The sequence below is a fragment of the Pseudorca crassidens genome, chromosome 20, assembly GCF_039906515.1.
Source record: "Pseudorca crassidens isolate mPseCra1 chromosome 20, mPseCra1.hap1, whole genome shotgun sequence".
In the NCBI taxonomy this organism is placed as follows: domain Eukaryota; kingdom Metazoa; phylum Chordata; class Mammalia; order Artiodactyla; family Delphinidae; genus Pseudorca; species Pseudorca crassidens.
The window spans coordinates 46,947,275-46,965,925 of NC_090315.1; the positions used below are offsets into that span (position 1 = coordinate 46,947,275).

Below are 18,651 nucleotides of genomic sequence, written 5' to 3' on the forward strand. Positions count from 1 at the left end.
GGAATGGGAGGGAGCATGAGGGCTGGGACTCTCTCATTTTAAATCCCATTACTGTCTTTGAGGAGAAGCACAAAAAAATCAGGAAAAGATGGTTCGTCCCCCACTGATTTCCCTCACTTCAAAGATTTCCCTCACCCCTTAAATCAGAAATATTATGGCGCTAGGTATTTCTCAAGAAAAAAAATGCACATGTTTCTTCAGAATATGTACACGGTATAGGTCCCTTTTTACATTTCTCAGCAAAAAAAAAAAAAAAAAAAATGGGGGGGATATCAGGCACTCAATTCCTTGGCTATTAAACAAGCCTGCAAGAAACGCAGGCATCGGGGGAATGCTCAGCCGCGCATCCCTCCATTAGCGCAAGCTTGCGTGTCTGCGTGTCAACAATGCACGTGCTACCACGGGCACCGACTCCCCACGCCGGCCCTAGAAGGCTCCGAGCAAATGGGTGCCAGGTCCCAGTTACGCGGTCGCCGCCTTGCTCCCCAGGCCGCCGCCCGTGCCTCTCAAGGATCCCTTTTTCTGCCTCCGCCTGGCAAGTCGGAAGCCTCGATCATTCCCCGCCAAGTAGCCCTTGGAATTCCCTAAAGCGCATGTAGCCTGACCGAGGGTCTCCTGTCCTCGAGTTGTTCACTTTGTTACGTTAAGATGAGGTTAGTTCTCGCTCTGCTTCACCCGCCCCAGGCTTTAGATGTAGTGCAAACTTCTGGTACCAGGTCACCAAAAGGGGAGCCAGCGCTCGTCAGTGGTGTGGGCGGTGCGGAACCTAGGAGAGCCACCAGCTCCGAGGCGCCTCCTGCCCCAAGGCTGGAATTCAGATTTCTATTGCAAAGGAGCCGAGGAAACTGGGAATCTGACTCAAACCCTGGAACTGACTAATTGCCCTGCATTTTCACAATGCGCCATGTATTCGAAATGAAGGGCAGGCTTTATCATTTGGAACTCTTTCAAGGACCTGGGCGCTCCAAGTTTGGGGCTAATTCTTTAAAGGTTTTACTTCTGAGAAATAGGGAGAAAAGAATGAAAGAATGAAATATACCCACAATCCATGTACTGGGGATGGCACTCAAGAGTAGGTTGTGGTCTCTTTTGAATCGGGAGTTCAAAAGGAAAAAAAAAAAGTCTGTTCCCTCCCCCTTGCCCCAGCGATGAAACCTCTCTAGATTCTAGCGGCCAATTTGGTTTGATTTCCGCGGTTTGGAGGCTCTGGTGGGGTAAAGGGCGGCGGGGCTCGGAAGACAGACCTCTCAGCTGCCTCCTGGACCAGCTGGTCCGCTCTTGGCCCTGGAAGCAGAAGCTGAAATCGGGGTGATTCACCCTCGCCCTGGCAGCTGGAGAGAGCGTCTGGGGAGCGCGACGCTGAGCCTCTTGTATGTGGACCTCCTAGCTCCCTCCTCTCCCTCTCTGCTCTCGGCACCCCCCACCTGCCTACTGTCCCCCAGGGATCTAGTTTCCCTTTCTGTCATTTCGAGCCAGTTCTTTTCCCACCAGAAACTCCTTTTTCTTGGAGTAACTTTCCAAAAGAGCTGTCGTTGTCCTGAAGTCCAACCTTGTGGGGGTGGATCCGGGAAGCCCTTTCTCAATTAAAGCTCCTTCTCTGGGCACCGTGTACATGCCCCTGCAGTCCCTAGGACATCACCTGGGCACTGAGACCCACAACTTGGCTCACCCGGCCCAGCGCCAAAACAAAAGGGGACTTCAGTCGCTTTTCTCTTTTCCAGTGAAACGCCTCAGAAACAAATCTGAATTTGGTTTTCTTGCAGGCATGAAATATATTTTCACTAAAGTATTCTTCAGGCTGCCTTAGATGTGTGTGTGGGGGGGAAGCTTTTGACCAAGAATATGGGCAGAAAGCAAGAAGCTGCAAGTAATGGACACCACTGTGTACATCCGCTCTCGACTGTGAGGTGTGCAACCCGAGTCTGAGGGACTGGTGCCAGCATCCAAAGTCCCCCATTCTGCCAAGAGCGCCCCTGATTTCTACAAACAGGGAGCATTTTCTACCCAGACCTAGCTGCTCACCGTCTGGTGCATGAAGAGCAAACTTTCTGATTTGGTGGTTGAGGCTCAGGGCGCGGTGGTTTCACCGTAGGACAGAGTTGCGGGTGGAGCAATTCTGGACGCTCCGAAGCACCTCGCCCTGCACCCCTAGGAGAAAGGGGGGAACTGTTCGATTTGTCTGGGGGTCAGGAGGTGGGCTGGGGGGCGCGGGGAGGGAACGGATGTATGGAGCGCCAATTGCCGGTCCAGGCTGCCTCTCTCTCCTGTTTCTCCCTCCCTACCTCATCTTCTGCCATTTCCAGAGGCAGGAGAAAGGTGATCTCGGACTTGACCCCTAAATCACAGCTGCTGGTGGCTGCACCTCGCTCCGGGATGAGCGCAGCCCCTTCCCCGGGCTCGAGCAGCTTAACCCTTTCGTCCCCGCGCGCTCAGGGGCCGACGGCAGCGGCGCCTCTGACCTCGGCACTGCGGTGCAGCCCGCCTCCTCCGCGCGGCACCTTGGATCCCACCAGGAGACCACAAAAGGGCGAGACCGCGGGGCGCTGCAAGCCTGGGGCACGGGCCGGGCGGCCCAGAGCGCTGCCGGGGAGCCGGAGGAAAAGCCGGAGTTAGCGGAACGAAGAGGGATGTTTGGATCGTGTTAACTACCCAGACAGATGCACTTCGGCATGTCTGCATTTATGGAATCCATATGTTGTCGTGGCAAATGAGAGGACAGCAACACGTACATACAACAGACTTAGAATAACAATATACATTCAGAAAGGGACCAATGCACATTCTTCACCCTGCAACCCTTCTCTTAGATCTAGCTCTGGAGTTGTACGGAGAGGCGTCCTTTCAACTTCCCCTGCCTCCACACGGGGTTTTCTTTTTCCTTCCTCTTCCCTTTTTTTTTTTGTGTCCCCAGTCCCCCAGCAGAAGAGAACCCAGGGTCCAGAAGCTAGGCTCTTTGGAAGTGAGATCTCCTAAGATCCCGTCCATCTCCCTTCTCCCTTAAAAAAAGACTGGCCCATCGCATGTTTTAGCCCTTGGAGCAAATAATAGCTGCTCCCATTGAAAACTGACTCTGAAAATTGCAGGGGAGCAGATTCTTAATCAAATTTGCTATCCATATCTTCGTCATTAAACCAACATTTCTATGTTATAGTTGCAAAAAAGTACCTTCAAACAGATCTGGAAACAGAAACCCTCAGCCGGAGAGCACAGCTCTCTGTACAGTACCTGCATTTATGTGCACCTTGTATATCTGTGTGCACATATATTCATGTGCACACAGAGATGCAGAGACATCTAAAGTCATTCAAATGTATATTTATGTACTCATTTATGCATATATCTTTGTGTTTATGTATATATCCATTCATTTGAGCGAGAGCCAGGGAAATATACATATCAATGCAATATTTAGCCTACATTCCACTTTCCCTCCCTACTGTAAATGTCTGAAAAACAGATTGGTCTCAAATTTTCTGTCCTCTTGCCAGCTTAATGAAGGATTTAGATTCTGAATTTCTTGGTGCCTTTTTTCATTTTGTACATAAATAATCCATAGAGATGCTGGATTATCGCCTAAGCATTATTCAGTCATATGAGCTTGGTACCTGTCCTCCTTATAACGAATTCACTCAGTAAAATTAGCATAAGTATTTACCAGATTAAGCTGACATTTTCCTATATGGCAACACGAAATACATTTATATCCAGAATTTCCCTCAAATCGCCTGTACCACTGGAGAGACTGATTTCCTCCATGCCGTTTTGTATATGATACAAGCTACAAGTTCGCTTCTAGTACTAGTTACATTTTTAAAAGAATATAAATACATAGCATTTAAGTGAGATTTCAACATCTACAAGGAGAAATTGAATTCTGGTACATCTTAAGAAAATAAACTAACAGATTTATGAAGATTCATGAAGACAGATAAAGAGGAAGCACATATACTCCTGAGGGTCTGAGCAATTTTCCTTACCTGACGTATAATGGAAAAATTCAGAATTTACCAGTCTTCTTTCAGTCAGCTACACTTTACACTGACCTGCACTTTGGACTGAAAGGGAAAAAAAAAAAAAAAAAGATTAACTGTTGTCAATGAAAATTTTAAAATAATAATCAGAAACTGGACAAACTGAAGGTAAAAATATACGTTGGCTACAATAAAGATAAATATTTATTTAATCAACGTAGAAGTTGTGTTTGGGCTGTAGGAATGTTTCATCCTTCCCTTAAAAAAAAAAAAAAAAATCAAGAAAGAAAAAAGCCAGAGTCTTTGCAGACTCCTGGAGAGTTCCCATTGTCCAGGGCTATCGAGAGCCCAGAATGGCATTAACCTCACAAAAGACACATTGTGCAGGGGACAAAAAAAAGCCCCTTCTTCTACAATAACTTTTAGCTTTTTTATTTTTAGAAAATGACAAAGGTTTTGCAAGCACTGATTGGTGAAACCTGTAGCAAGCCAGGCTGGACTTGGCTTTATTGATCTACTGTCCCGCGTGGAAAGCAGCCAGGAGAAGTTTGAATGGCAATCCAGATTTGGCTCATAGAGAGGAAACCCCCGATTTTTCTAAATGTATTTTTTTCCTAAATAAAACAGCATTATTCCCAGAGTGAATTCAGAAGGATTAGATGAGGTAACCCTGCAAAATCCTAAACCGGTTTTCTCCTCTTAGTCTTGACTAAGAAGCTGCATGCACTTAAGAGCACTGGAAAATCTCTCAAAATGAAGAATTCCCTTCTAGTCAAACAGATTTCCCGATTAATTCCCCAATTCCTTCTAAAATAAATAATCCAGCTAGGCTGGGACAAAAAATTTTTTTTCTCTAAAAAATAAGTTTTAGTGCGTATTCTCTACCTGATGTTTACAGAGTTCACGAATAATGCCTTCAAAAACATAAATGTTGTTTTTACATTTGTGTGCAGATCACTTAAAGTGCAAATTGCATTTCATTTTATTCCAGACATTGTAATTTCAATGGTACTAGTTCATATTTAGAACTTACATAAATACATACTTGTCATTTAAAAAAAATCTATTGCAGTAGCAGTGACGGTAAGGCTAGGATTTGAAAGGGGGGGAGAAAAAAAGGAGAGAGAGAGAGAGAAAGAGAGAGAGAGAGAGAGAGAGAGAGAGAGTCCTGTTCTTCCTGCATTTGTTTGCTTGCTTTTTGGAGGTATCATACACCCGCCTAAGTGATGGCTTTGATGTACTGGGAATCGGTACAGTAGCAGGGTCCCTGGTTGCTGTCTTTGATTCTAGGGATCTCCTTTGGGCTCTGGTGGGATGTACCGCGCTCCTAGTCTTTATCTGAAACCCATCCTCTCATTTCAAGCCCTTTGGCTTCGAGACTCTGCTCCAAACTCTTGGAGGTAGCTATAAGACTTTTTTTTTCTTTTTCTTTTTTTTCTTTTTCTTTTTTTTGGCATTTAGGGAAGGGGTATGTAATTCCCCACCCCCCCCACACACACACTCTAGACCTTTCCTCGCTATTTAAATATATTGGCTTTCTTTCTTACGAATTTAGTCTGAAATTATTTTTCACTGCCTTTATTACATCCCTGCTTTTGATGGCAAAATAGCTTCCTGTGTTTTGAAAACATCTGCTTTCCAGGTTTTACACGAGAAAATTGATTTTACTTTTCTCTTAAGTCCAGAAAGGTAGAAAGTTGGACTTGTTTCCAAGTGCAACTTTTCCTTTTCTTGTCTTTCCTTGAGTTATCCCCTTTCAGTTCTGATTCACTTTCCCCCTTTTACTTCTAATCATCACTCCCCCCTTCCCCTCTCCTTCTAAAGAACCAGAGAAGATTGATTGCATCTTATTTCAGAGGACAAAATTAACATATTATATCTTTTTTCGTCTAGTCTATGGTACGGTTAAAGTTTCCTCCATTTGTCCTCTGATTTGGGGGGGGAGGTAATTTTCCTCCTTTTTAAAAAAATCTCCGATTTGCAATTTAAAGTGGCCTCTATTCTAAGTCTCTGCTGCTTCTCTGCTCTTTCACTTAAATCTTTGCTTTAAGCTGTCCCACTCCATTATTGCCCCCCCCGCACTCTTCTTTGAAGATGCTCTCTTCCTATTTAATTTAAACATTGCTGCGTCTGCCTAAAAAAGAAAGAAAAAAAGAAAGGGGGAAAGAAAAAACAAGAAAGAAAAGAGAAAAAAGAGAAAGAAAAAAAATCTTTTAAAAAATCTTAGCCAGGTTCCTATTGTTGCTTCTCTGCATTTCACTTCTCGGTGTGTGTGTGTGTGTGTGTGTGTGTGTGTGTGGTGTGGTGTATGTGTGTGTGTGTGCGCGCGCGCGTGTGTATGTGTTTTTAATACATGCATAAACTTTTGGTGCCTCTCTCCCTCTTCCTGGGCTCTTCTCCCATCCTCTCTTCCTGCTCTCCTCGCCCAGCTCATCACTTTCCCCTGGTTTTTTTTTTTTTTTTTTTTTTTTCCCTCCCTTCCTCCCCTCTGCCTCCCTCCACCTCCTCCTTTTCTTTTTTGCTGAATCTTATTGATCCAGAAGGTGGCTAATTAGCCCTTCCCGTCGTGCCTGGGTAATGAAGCACATGCGCACTGAATTAATCACAGCCATTTTTTGCAGGAAACTAATTAGCAGAATAAAGATCCAAAGACTTTTTTTTCTTTTCACTCATCAGCTCCCACTTCCAGCGCGTCCCCTCCGACCGCTGCAGCCGCCGCCGCCGCCGCCTCCTCCTCCTCCTCCTCCCGGCCGCAGCCGCCGCCGCCACCGCCTGCTTTGCATCCCAATTACAGCCTAGAGCCGCTGCCGCCGCCGCCGCCGCTTCTCCTCCGTGGCCCCTGCCCGCTCCGGGGGCTGTAAACTCCCCGCCAACCATGCTGCTCGGCGGCAGCGGCGGCGGCGGCTCCGGCTCCCCGGCTGCGGCCGCCTCCCGCCCCGGGCTCCGCCGAGCGCGCTCCAGCTCCGCCGCCGCCGCCGCCGCCGCCAGCAGCGCGTCCTCCGCCGCCGCCGACCCCCGCCAGCCGCCGCTGCTGCCTTGATGGGCTCCGCGGCCCGAGCGCCTCTTTTCGGGATTAAAAGCGCCGCCAGCTCCCGCCGCCGCCGCCGCCGCCAGCAGCGCCGCTGCAGCCGCCGCCGCCGGAGAAGCAACCGCGTAAGTGGCAACTTTTCCCTCTTTTTTTTTTTTTTTCCCGCTGCCGCCGCCGCCGCCTGCTCCTCCTCCTCCCGCCGCCAACGCCCGGACGCGGGGCTCCTCGGGGCGCCCGGGCTGCTTTGCATGGGGCTCGTCCTGCCCCCTCCCGGCTCCCGCGCCCGGCCGCCGTCGCCCGCGCTCCCCGCGCCCGCGCCCGCGCCCTGCTCGCTCGCTGCGTCCCGCTCGCCTTCCCCCTGCGCCAAACTTTCTCTTTCTCTTCTTCTTCCTCCTCCCGCCGCCGCCGCCGCCGAGCCCGGGCCGCCCCCTCCTCCCCGGCCCCCGCGCCGCCGCCGCCGGCGACCCCCGGGAGGGTGGAGGCGCCCGGGGCGAGGCCCGCGCGGCGAGTTTGGAGGCGCCGCCGGGCAGGGCCGGCCGGGGCGCGGGCCGAGGGCGGGAGGGCGGCCGGGGTCCGGGCGCCGAGACAAAGGCGGCAGTCGGTGGGGGGGGGGGTCCGCGGTGCCGAGCTCCCCCGCCCTCGGCCCCCAACTTTGCCCCACCCCGGGAGGCGCCGGGGCCCCGGGCTGAGCCGCGGCGCGGGGCGCGCACCCGGCCTGGAGCCGTCGCCGCGGCTGCTGCAGCTGGCCGGCCGGCCGGGCGCCTTCCGCGCCAGGGCTCCACTTGCCGGGAACGCGGCCGCCGGGCCGGAGCCCCGGGGTCCGAGAGCGGGCGAGGGGGCGAGGCGGCACCCCGACCTTCTCTACTTGCGCGCCCTCCGCCCTGCCCCACTGGCAGCGCCGCGAGCGCCCTGAGGGGCCTCTGCCCTGGACACTAGGGGCTCCCGGGGGCTCGGGGCTGCGCCGCCGGCCGGGACCAGACCTCGCCTGGCCGGCCTCTCCTTGGCCAGCTGAGTTGAGAGACATCAGATGATTCCTTCTTCTGTTCCCCCCCCTTGTTTTTTGTTTCTTTCCTTTTCTTTTTTTTCTTTTTCTTCTTTTTTCCCTTTTCTTTCTTTCTTTTTTTTTTTTTGTTCACGCGAATCTGGGATTGTTTACGTTCCGTTCCCCACTTTCACCCTCGTCCTGTTCCACTCCTCTTTCCCATGTATTTTCCCCATTAGATGCAAAAATCACGTTCCTGAATTTTGCATTATGCATTTTCATGTACATCTTTTTGCATATCTATTGGAGAGTAGAGCTAAGTGTATTTTATGCCGGGTATTTAAATTGTGTGTGGACTCAGTAGGCTGTTTGTGGAGCTGTTGAAAAAATACATTTTACTTTGCAAATTAATCTGTTGCTCAGACTCTGACTTTTGCAAAATGTTGTGCAGTTCCTTCGACTGTGGCAAATTCTTTGATTACAAGTGCTTGCAAAAATCACCCACTCTTAACTTTTCCCCCTTGTTGCTTTGAAGTAGGGTAAATATGACAGTTTTTATTGGTCTCAATTATTGAAACTTGATCTATGGACTATATGGAAGAAGGAGGCTGATTGCCTTTTTCTGGCCTCCAGTTCTAGTGACTTTTAAAAGGGTGTTTGTTAAGTACCTTTGAAGAATATGACATACGGTGATCGCTTGGCTGTAATGCAAATTACAGAACATAAATTTACTTTGGAATTAAAAAAAAAGACTCGAGCCCTTTCAGTGGGGACACTTGAGGATTTATTATGTTTTTTAAAAAATTACTTTTTTCTCTCTAGTTGGGAGAATGGCTAGTTCCAGACCAACTTATTTGGAGGTCTATGGAAAGAGGCTTGGGAAATGGGAGAGGGGAGAAGATTGATCACAATCTGCATAATCGATAGGGCAGCCTGCTGCAATCTTGTACCTACATTTACTGTAAATTTCTACAGTATGTGCAGTGTGGGTGCTCCAGTGCCTTGCTCGGCTTCTTGGAGCAGATTTAGAGGCAGTACAAGCAGAATTTACTGCCAGCCCTCCGGAATAATATAGGGGAAAGCTGCTGGATCGTGTCTCATTTTAAACCTCCTTCATAGTACTGTACATTTTTTTTTTTTTTGGTGAATCTGTTTACATGTGAGGCTTTCGGGTACTGAACCCCCAAAGTGTAGGTATCCTATAGGTTGGGAGTGGAAAGTATTGGAAGGGGGGTTAGGAGATGGGAATTCATTTATTGAATTACCACTTCGGGGGTCCTCTGCTTATCTTATAATGTGAAATATCTTTAACAAGAGCAAGGAATTTAGAGTGAGGAATATGAGAGAGTAATACACCAGAGACTGAAGCAGTGTGAAAAGTAAGGATTGCTCTGTGTGTGCATGAGAGAGGGAGGGAGAGAGAGAGAGAGAGAGAGAGAGAGGGAGAGAGAGAGAATACAGACACTTATAGTCAGGCTTGAAAGCTTGGTGGTAGGTGAATCCATATTTGGAGATGATTTTGAAATAGTCTAGCAAATGGTGCATGAACAGGATTTCGTAAAAAGTGTGTACGGAGTCAGTTTTGAAAGGATTGCTGTTCGGGGAGATGAGGTGTGGGCAGGAAAACCCACTCTAGGCCAGCAGCTTTCCTCTGTCTGTGTGTCTCCTCCCTTCCCCCTCCCTGAGTTCTAGTTTTTAATTACTTAATGCTGAAACGCACAGGGCTTATATAAATATTTGCAAATGCTCTTTCCTATTGATTTCTCTGGATAAACTGCCCTGCTCAGGTCCAGAGAGGAGGCAATTCAGATCTGTGGACTTTTTAAACATACAAAGTCTCTGGAGGAGGGTTGGTCTGTGCACGTGTGCGTTTATGGGTAGAGTTGTAGACGTGAAGATTTTGGGGGGCTGCAAGGAGAGTTCAGTCCCCTCTGGGCTGGAGCTGGCCCCAAGGCCTGGCAGTTCTGACAGATTGTGTGTGTGTGTGTGTGTACTTGTGTACAGGTACGTACTGTGCGGGGAGGGGGCGGTCTACCCTGGGGGAGTCTGAATGCATATGCACTTAAAGCACTTCCCCCCCCCCCCCGCCCCCATTAAATATGGAGCAGTTTTGCAGGGCTCCGTGACTGCCTTCTCCTCAGGGTCACGTTGAGTTCGAATCTGACCCAAGGTGCAGGAATCCTGCAATGGGGAAATAAAAGAATATATAGAATGGGGTCAGGTCAGCTGCTCAGAGGCCAAAACCCCTACAGCTGCTTTGATTTTATTTTTTTGTGTATATTTTGGGCTCCTCCTGCCATGTTACAAATTGGGCCTCCCCCTCTCAGGTGTTTGCTCTGTAGCTTAAAGGCACCAGAGCCTCTGCCTGAGTAGATGTCTGCTTCCAGCAAGAACAGAAAACCCACATACCAAATCCAAAACAAAACAGAGGAAGGAGGGGGAGGAAGAAAACCCCTATTGAGTTCAGGCAAATAAGGTTGGGTCTCCAGATCCGATTACAAAGCAGCTCTGAATATGCAAGACAGCACACAGGACCAGTTATTCCAGTTACAACAAACTATTAAAAAAAGAGAGAGAAAAGAAAAGGCATGTTTAGGTCGTAATTTGTTAGTACAAGGAAAAGAATCCCACATAAAGCTGCCGTTTTCCCCCCTCCCTTTGCTGGCTTCACATAGAATTCACTCACCCTTTTCCGATTTGTCTACTGTATAGGTTCTTTTATTAAAATCTTTGGGTTTAGGAAGATCGCTGCAAGCAACACATTTTCTGTATTTTTTTCCCTTTATCTTAGAGGAGAGTTGGCAGGGGTTCTGTGGTTTGCAGTTACACAATATGTTATCATGTTTTTAATCACTAAATCATTGCAGTGGTTATAGATTTACAGTCTTGGGGTATTACAGCGAAGAGCAGGGCGGCTATATGTATGCTTTTAAATTACACCAATGTAAACTGAGTACAGCAGCTGTGAATATGGTCGGCAGACTTCATCCCTCCTCCACCCCCAAGCATCTTCGTTCTTTTTTTCCCCTCTGTGATTTTTTTTAAATTGTTCAGTTTGCTTTAAAAAAAAATCCCCCCTCCTATATTCCCTTTCTCTTCATCCTCCTGCACAAAATATTTTTATTTCAGACTTCTGACACCAGGTAAGTTGGAATTCAAACTCTTGAAATAGGACTTTGGATCAGGGAGTATAGTAATAATAATTTAAAAAGTGGATTTCCTAAGAAATCCTCTTGGTTTTCATACCCATCTCCTGTATAGGGATGGAGGGCGGATTGCACATCGTGAGGCGGGGTGGCCAGAGTGGAGGGAAGGCAGGCTTGTGGCGCTTGCCTGCCTAGAACCTCCAGTGTCCTGTCACTGTGAGCCCACTTTCAGCTTCTGTTTTTCATATTATTATGTAACAGAATCCTTGGCAGCATTAAAAATTCAGTATTACAAGCTGATTGTAATGCTGCCTCATTAGACAGCACTGTCTGGCCTTGTATTAAGTGAAACACAGAGCATGGCTTTTAGATTATAAACACCAATAAATATTAAGGATCAGCAGAGGGGGGAAATAGTCAGCTGGGTTTTTGGCCCCTTCTGGTTTTAAATCCCTTCCCATCTTCTTCCCTTCATCATCCCCTCCCACCCCCACCCCTCCGACCCCGGGCCTTGGTAACTGTCATCTGTTTTCTCGGGATGCTGATGTGTCGACCTTGGTGACATTTTAGGAGGGCTTTTTATAGAGTTATCTTGTATACACAAAAGGTTTGGAAGTTTGTTTTGTTTTGATCTGCAATAAACAGGCCCTTCACTTTGCTGATGTCATTTCCGTTCATATTTGAGTTGTTTATTGTGCTTCTTCGCAGGGCCCTCTCATCCCTACCCCCACCTCGCTTTTCAGCCAGAGTCTGTGGCCGCCTGGGGAAGGGGGAATGCGTTCCTAAGCTGCCAGGTCTGGGTTCAAAGGCTGAGGGTTGCGTGTCACTGCGTCGTCCTAGGGTTCGCCCGCTGGGGAAGATGTTTCTAGCTTCGAATCTGGTTAAGCACTCCGACATCCACTTGCCCTGGTATTTTCATGGCATGCAGTGATTCACCTCAGCTTCCTTTCTTTGAAGCACCCCCCCCCCGCCCGTGCGCGCGCCCGTGCACGCACGCACACACACACACACACACGCACACACGCACACACACACACACACACACGCACACACACACACCCCTTGTCTGTGTCTTTAGGACATCCTTATTGCCCACATCTCCATGCAACGCCCCCCCCCCCAAAAAAAAGAAACAACACCTAATCTCGTAATGATGACTTTGATTCAGTTGCAAATCTGAAGCTGGCTTTAGGGACTTCATGCTGTGAAAAAAAGAAAACATTTCCAGGCGTTGCCCCACAGTCTCGCTGCAACCCTGCACCTTCTATCCCTGTTCAGTTTTTTTTTTCTCCTTTTGCATTTATTTTTCTGTTCCCTGCCTTTTCATAGACGTAAAGGCTATCCTGGTGTTACTAAAAATGACCGTAATGACCAGTGTCTCTTATTTCCATGTGACCCACAATCGGGATAACCCCTCCTCAAAAAAAAAAAAAAAGAAAGGGTGGGGAGAGGAAGGAGGAAAAACTGAGTGTGTAGACCCCCAAGGCTTTCCTCTAATAGGATGATGGGTTTTAGGTTAAAAAAAATATTATTGTTTTGTTCTTTTAGGTTTAGAAATAATAGGGGGAGAGGGAAAAGCAGTCATTAGGAAGTTCACTGAGCTGCTTTCCAACTAAGACGGGTGAAAAATGAACCTGCATTGACACTTGGCTCCATGTGAAAGCCCCAGTAACCTCTCCCCCCTTCCGTTGCCCTGGCCTTTTGTTCCTGGAGAACGGAGCTAAGGTGCTTTTTCTCCCAGACCAAAGGCGGCAGGCAAGGAGTCCCCTTGTGTGCGCATCGCCTTTAGATGGCCTTCTCATGGTTATTGTCAATGCAGACTCCCCCAAACAATTGCTCCAGGGAGACACAAAAGCAAAAACATTTGTCCTATTTTTTTAACCTCTTTGTTTTAGATTTTTTTTTTATCCATTCTTTAAATTTCACAGTTTCTATTTGTCTGCAGAGAGACAAACGGAACAGCATGAAGCAAGCGCATTTTACCATAGGCCTCACTGGCAATTGGAACGGCCTCAATAGAAATCCAGATTCTTAAAACACTGGCTGACTTGGAGGAGATGTGAAATTTCAGCTTGGGGCTCTTAAGTGAGATTAGCACCGATTTCGAACAAAAATGCACTAAAAGGAAAAGATAAGACAATGGGATTCTGGAATCATTTAGGGGAAGTGTGAAAAGGGTCACCTTTTGTTTATCTCTTAGGATCCTACCCCAAGAAGTGGTCGCTTGATGGGAAGGAATTGCAAATCCAAATGCAATTCTTCATTTAAAAAAAGATCTGATTCTGGTTATTGTGCTATTGGTGTATCGTTTCAGTGTTGGTTTTAAAGCACTGGACCGGTGTGGGGACTGCTGGTACGCACTGTGGAACTGATGCTGTGTTGAGAATTTGTTTTTGAAACTACGATTTATATAGAGAGGCCATATCCCCTCCCCCCTTTTCTTTCCTCTCCCGTTTCCTTTTTCCTTTCTTCTCCCTCCAACCCGCTTCCCCTCCAAGAATGTAGTGGTTTGCATCAGGCTGGTGCAGAGGGATGTGTCAGACCGTGGGGATGGCCTGTGAACAGACTAGGAGTCCACCTCTCTTTCCTGGCCCCGAACAAAGCACCTCTCTCCTGTAATGTATGGGCCCTGATTGCAATGTTGTCCTTAAGCATCTGTCTGCCTTTTTATTAAAATTCTCAATTTCAAGGTTTAGAAACACAAATGTAAGAATCCCCCTGGGTATAAAAGTCTTGCATGGCAAATCCTCTTTGCCCTTTCAGAAATAATATTTTTGTTTAAAAAAAAAAAGCGCAAGCTCTTTACCTAATGTCTTGAAGCTGTTTTAAGGCAAGGTCTTTGTTTTTGCTTTCCGAAAACTTGGCCTTTGTAACTTAAAATTGAGGAAAGCTCTTCTCTATCACAGTTTTAAAAAAATGGTTCCTCATTTGTGTCTTTTTTAGATGTGTCATTGATAGCTTTAGGGTCTGAGCTGAGGAGGGTGGGGAAGTGAACCACATAAGGTTCCACCTACGATTTGGGGGGTAAAAATTAATCTATGGAATTAGCATTGTAGCGAGAGATGGAGGCCTTGAGGTTTGTGACAGAGAAATGTGAATCAAAACATCTGTTAGGCCTTGGCACACCAGCCTCCAGCGGTTCTGAAGGTGAGTGTGGGCTGTTCTGAGGAAAGCCTGCATTCTATATCACACCCAGGAGGGCCTGGCCACCCAGTGGTACCAGGCTTCTAAGTATAACTGCCTATAAAGGATGGGGTGAATTCAGGGCATGCAGTGCAGTTCAGCTCCAAATGGATCCTTGCTTATTTCAGGGACTTTTGTTTTTCTTTTGTTTTGTGCCCTCTTCTGGCTTTTTTCTTTGTTAAAGCCTCAGGGTTATTGAAGCACTAGTTTTAAAATCAACGTGTATGTATAATTTAATAAAAATAGAAGGATCTGAAAGAATACACAAGTCCGCCTCAACCCAGTTGTGCTGTGTAGAGCCCAGGTTTAGCTAGAAGTCAGCAGGCTGACATTCGCTGTCTCTTAGCTCAGAGATCATATTTACCTTTGCTGAAGTGAAAGGAACAGCATTGGCGAGTGAGTGTATATGTGGAGTGAGAGAGAGAGAGAGAGCGCGCGCGCGCGCGCCAGAGAGAGAGAGAGAGAGCGCGCGCGAGCGGGAGAGAGGGAGAGAGAGAACCAGTTTGGCTCGGATGGGATCTTTGTAATTTACCAGCCAGCAAAGTAAGCATTAGGGGGCTGGCCTCTGGCTTGGAGAGTGGCTAAGGGGAGGAGTGAGGGAAGGGTTAGCATTGCCTGATTTATTTTTAAATATTTATCCTTTTGGCTGTTGCCAGTTACGCTTTCCAGATGAGACGAGACTAGTTATGGAGAGCTGGAAGGAAAGAATTGCCTTTTCTGAGAGTGGGTTTATTTGTCAACAGTTTTCAGGACGGAGAGCGCCGGGCTGTCACTGTTGGGTAGGCCGTGGGTGTCACGTCAGGCAGCTGCCCTGGGAAGAGCTGGGGCCTTTCAGAGCTGGGGGACAGAATTTGTAACATGTATGTCAGAGAAACTGTTGATTCCATATGGAAGTGCAAAAGTTGCAAATCCCCTCTGAAAAGGTATTGTTTTGATTAGCGATGGAAAGAAGTTTTGGTCGAGGTAACACACCCGCTTTTGGCTTTTGTGTGATCCTTTATATTCCTGATGATCCAGAGGCCACAGATTACCGGCCTGTGGATTACCTGTTAAATTTGTGTCTGTAACAAAGGCAAGCTTGACCAGGCCTCACTGTGTCTGTAGCTGGTGTCCGATTAAGATAAAGGAAAGGGACTCAGGGTCACGCTCAGCTCTACTTGTCAGGACTCTTGAGGTGCAGCAGGCAGATGCAAGTGTCTGCCCCTTGGGACAGGCAGTTTCAGGACAGACCCCCTCAGGGCCTTCTGCCCACAACCTCCACATACTTCCAGGTTGCTTTGAAGCTGGCTCTTTGGGCTTTCTAGCTTTCATTGTATTGAAAATATTTATCTGTTGGCCCACCAGGTTCATGATGTCACCAGATTAGGTTTTCCCCTGTTAATAAAAGTTAAGACAAAGCAGCAAAATTCGATTTTCTGGGAGTATAAACATTTTCGTATTGTCATTAATTTATCTGCTGGGCCGTGGGTTGCTTCCAGGCAGGAATGGGGGCCTAGAGTCTTCATTCTCGTGAAGACGTTTCCAGAGACATCTCTGAGTCGTGTGTGCCACGTTACTTGCCTTATTGCTAGCGTCATCATCTACGTGTATTATTCATAGTTACTTTTTCAATTAAATTATTCATTAGTTTTCTTTAAGGTGTTCTCGACTCATGTGGCTAACATAAATAATAGTGTTTTGAAAACACCACCTGTTCTTGGGCCTTAAGTCTGGAAACAGCTCTGCAGTGGCCATACTCTGGTTTACAAAATCATCCTCCACTTTCCTTTTCCTATCTTCACCCCCCCCCCCCACCCCGTCACTCTCTCATGTGTGACAGAATGTGGCTTGTGTTCTCCTTTGTCCCTAATCGGACATGATTCCCTAGAGGCAGTCTTTTCTCCCCGGGCCCTAGCTGGAAAAAAATTTTTTTTTGGAGTCTCTTTTTTGGACTAAAATGTAGAGAGGGATTGTCCTTCCCCAACAGGTAAGATAGTTATGTTAATCTGAACCCGAATTATATTGTGCAAAATGCCTTCTAGTTTTCATCATCCTTTTCTCCTGCATCAGTGTGTGCTTAATGCTAATACGATTCCATACATACAGCTCTTCGCCTCGTGAGCTTATTATATTTCTAACACTTGCACGGTTCATTATTGTGCAGTCAGAAAGGACTCTCAAGGCTCTGGGGCCAGCCTGGGTGGGTGGCTTTCAGAAAGGGTAAAAGCAGGTGCCTTTCTGTGCTGAGAATCGGGAGTAAATTCAGACGGAGCGTGGGATTCTGGCAGGGAGGACAGGGGACTTCCGGTGAGATTTCTGTGGTGCTGTCTTTTCATATCAGAAAGGAGAAGGTGAACCTGGGGAGATACAAAAGTGTCCAGCGATTACTTTGACCACCTGGGGTAGCCGCATTAAATTTGACCCGGGGGGTAGAATCTTCCTACGCAGGGCATGAGCTGTGCGTTATCTGTGGCTTCTTAAGGCATCTTGTTTAAGACCCTAAGGTTAACTGCAGACTGCGACTTTTCTTCCTCTCTTTATGTCTCTTTTTTCCTTTTTTCTCCCAAGAAAAACTCTATCCTTAAACTCTCAGTGGAGAGCAGGGGATGTTTTTATAAGTTTCTGCAGCTGAAAAACAGAAGTGCTTTGTAAAGCAGTTAATAGGATGGGTGTGTGTTTCAAATAAATTCCTGTCCACATTGGCTAATGTCCCCATGCTAGAGTGGCCTGGCTGTGACGTGGCTGGGGCCCAGAGACCGATGGCTTCTGTTCGGAGGCCCCAGGCTCCTTCTTGTGGCCGAGGGCATGTCCCTTTCTTCTCGCCGTTTTCTAGGCCGGCCCCTGACTTTTGATGAGTGAGGGGTCAGCGCCTGGGGAGGACCGTGCTTTGTTCCCGCCGGGCCGGTTCTCCGCGCGGCGCAGGCCGAGCCGCCCGGGGCTCAGGTCCCCGGGCGCGAGGTTCGGCCTGCCCGGAGGCCCGTGCCCGGAGCGCGGCCGAGTGCTTGGGCCTCGCGCGCCCGTGTGTGTCCCCGTGTTCCCGCGGGCGCGGCTGCCGCCGAGCACCCGGCCTGCGCCCGGCACGACTGTAGATGTCAGGCTTTGCCCGGGGAGCGGAGCGGCGGCGGGGCTGTGAGTTTCAAATTAACCTTCCGCTTTGTTGCTGTGTAATGTGGATCCCCGAAGGCCCCCCGCCCCGCCCGCCCCCCTTCCCCGGGCGGTGCGCGCTGCAAACTGCGAGTTGAGCTTCATTTACATAAAGCGATTCCGGGCGGGCGGGCGGCCGAGCCGGCAGCGGGCAGGCCGGCGACCGGGACGCGAGCGCCGCGCCCCGTGGGTGAATCTCCGCCGCGCGCCCGGGGACCCTCCCTCCCGGGGAGGGGCGGCTGCCAGCCCGGGCCGCCACCATGAGCCCCGCTCCCCTGCCCCGGGCCCCCCCGCACCCAGCCAGAGCCACCTCGGAGCCCCGGGGGCAGCGGGAGGTGGGGAAAAGGCCGCCTGGGGTGGGTAAGTTCGGGGCTTGGGTGCCGCTGGAGTTTCCCATTGTCGCGCCTGCCTCGGCCCCCGGACCCGCGAGTGCCTCCTCCCTCCGGAGGTGTGCGGAGCCTTTGTGTGCCAGGTGAGTGCAGCCGCCCTCCGGGTCCGCGCAGCCGGCCTGGAGCTGCGGGCAGGTGTTGCGAGTCTTGGCTGAACTTCCCATTCTCTTGGGGCATGTGGGGGAAGGGCAGGCTGGATGCACCTGAACTACTAGGACTCCAATTGGAACCGACCTGGGGCGAGAGACTCTGAATTCTGCTGGGCACAGAGTACAGACCTTCCTCCTTCCCTCCCTTCCTTCCATCTTTCCTCCCCACCCCACCCCCCCTCCGGCCTTCCTTATTTTGCTTTTGGATTAGTTCCTGCCTTCTGAATATTTTCGGTGCTGGTGTCATTTAGAAGTTTGAGTTCCTCCGCCTAAAAATGCACCCTTTTCATCGCGAGAGAAGTCACTGGCCAGTTGGAAACAATGTGAAGAACGGGGTTATTGGGGAGTAATTAAAGGGAGAATCAGAGTTTGGGAGCTGGAAAACACCTTTGGAGATCGACTTGTCCACCCTCAACTTTGAGTCTGTTGGCACTCTGGAAAAACAGAGCAGCGTTCATTTCCGTGGGGAGGGGGGTGGGCAAGAGGGAGAGCTGAGACGTTTGCCCTGTTAAAAGAAGAGGAAGGCCCAAGTTAGGTCAGTAGCAGAAAAAAAAGTAATCATGGAAGGCTAGAGGGAAAAGAACTTTCTGGAAAATGGTCCTTTCTGCTTTGGATATACCTGTGTTATAATGATGGGAAAATGCCTAGAGGGCAAAGATCACAGCCCATGCCTGGTGTGG

General features: G+C 48.8%; 1 protein-coding gene across 9 annotated transcripts in view; it reads left to right on the top strand.

Annotated features, from left to right (window-relative positions):
- The first annotated feature begins 6,079 nt into the window (after positions 1-6,079).
- The window catches only part of ZFHX3 (zinc finger homeobox 3), a 256,795-nt gene continuing 244,223 nt past the window's right edge, over positions 6,080-18,651 (top strand). For 3 of the 9 annotated variants that reach the window (XR_010938973.1, XM_067718713.1, XM_067718714.1), the window contains exon 1: positions 17,588-17,905. The gene's annotated coding sequence lies outside the window, so the exon portion shown is untranslated. Of the gene's footprint in view, positions 6,546-7,006; positions 7,125-12,237; positions 15,034-17,587; positions 17,906-18,651 lie in introns of those variants that run through there. The other 6 variants (XM_067718710.1, XM_067718716.1, XM_067718708.1 and 3 more) reach the window with 6 other exon arrangements.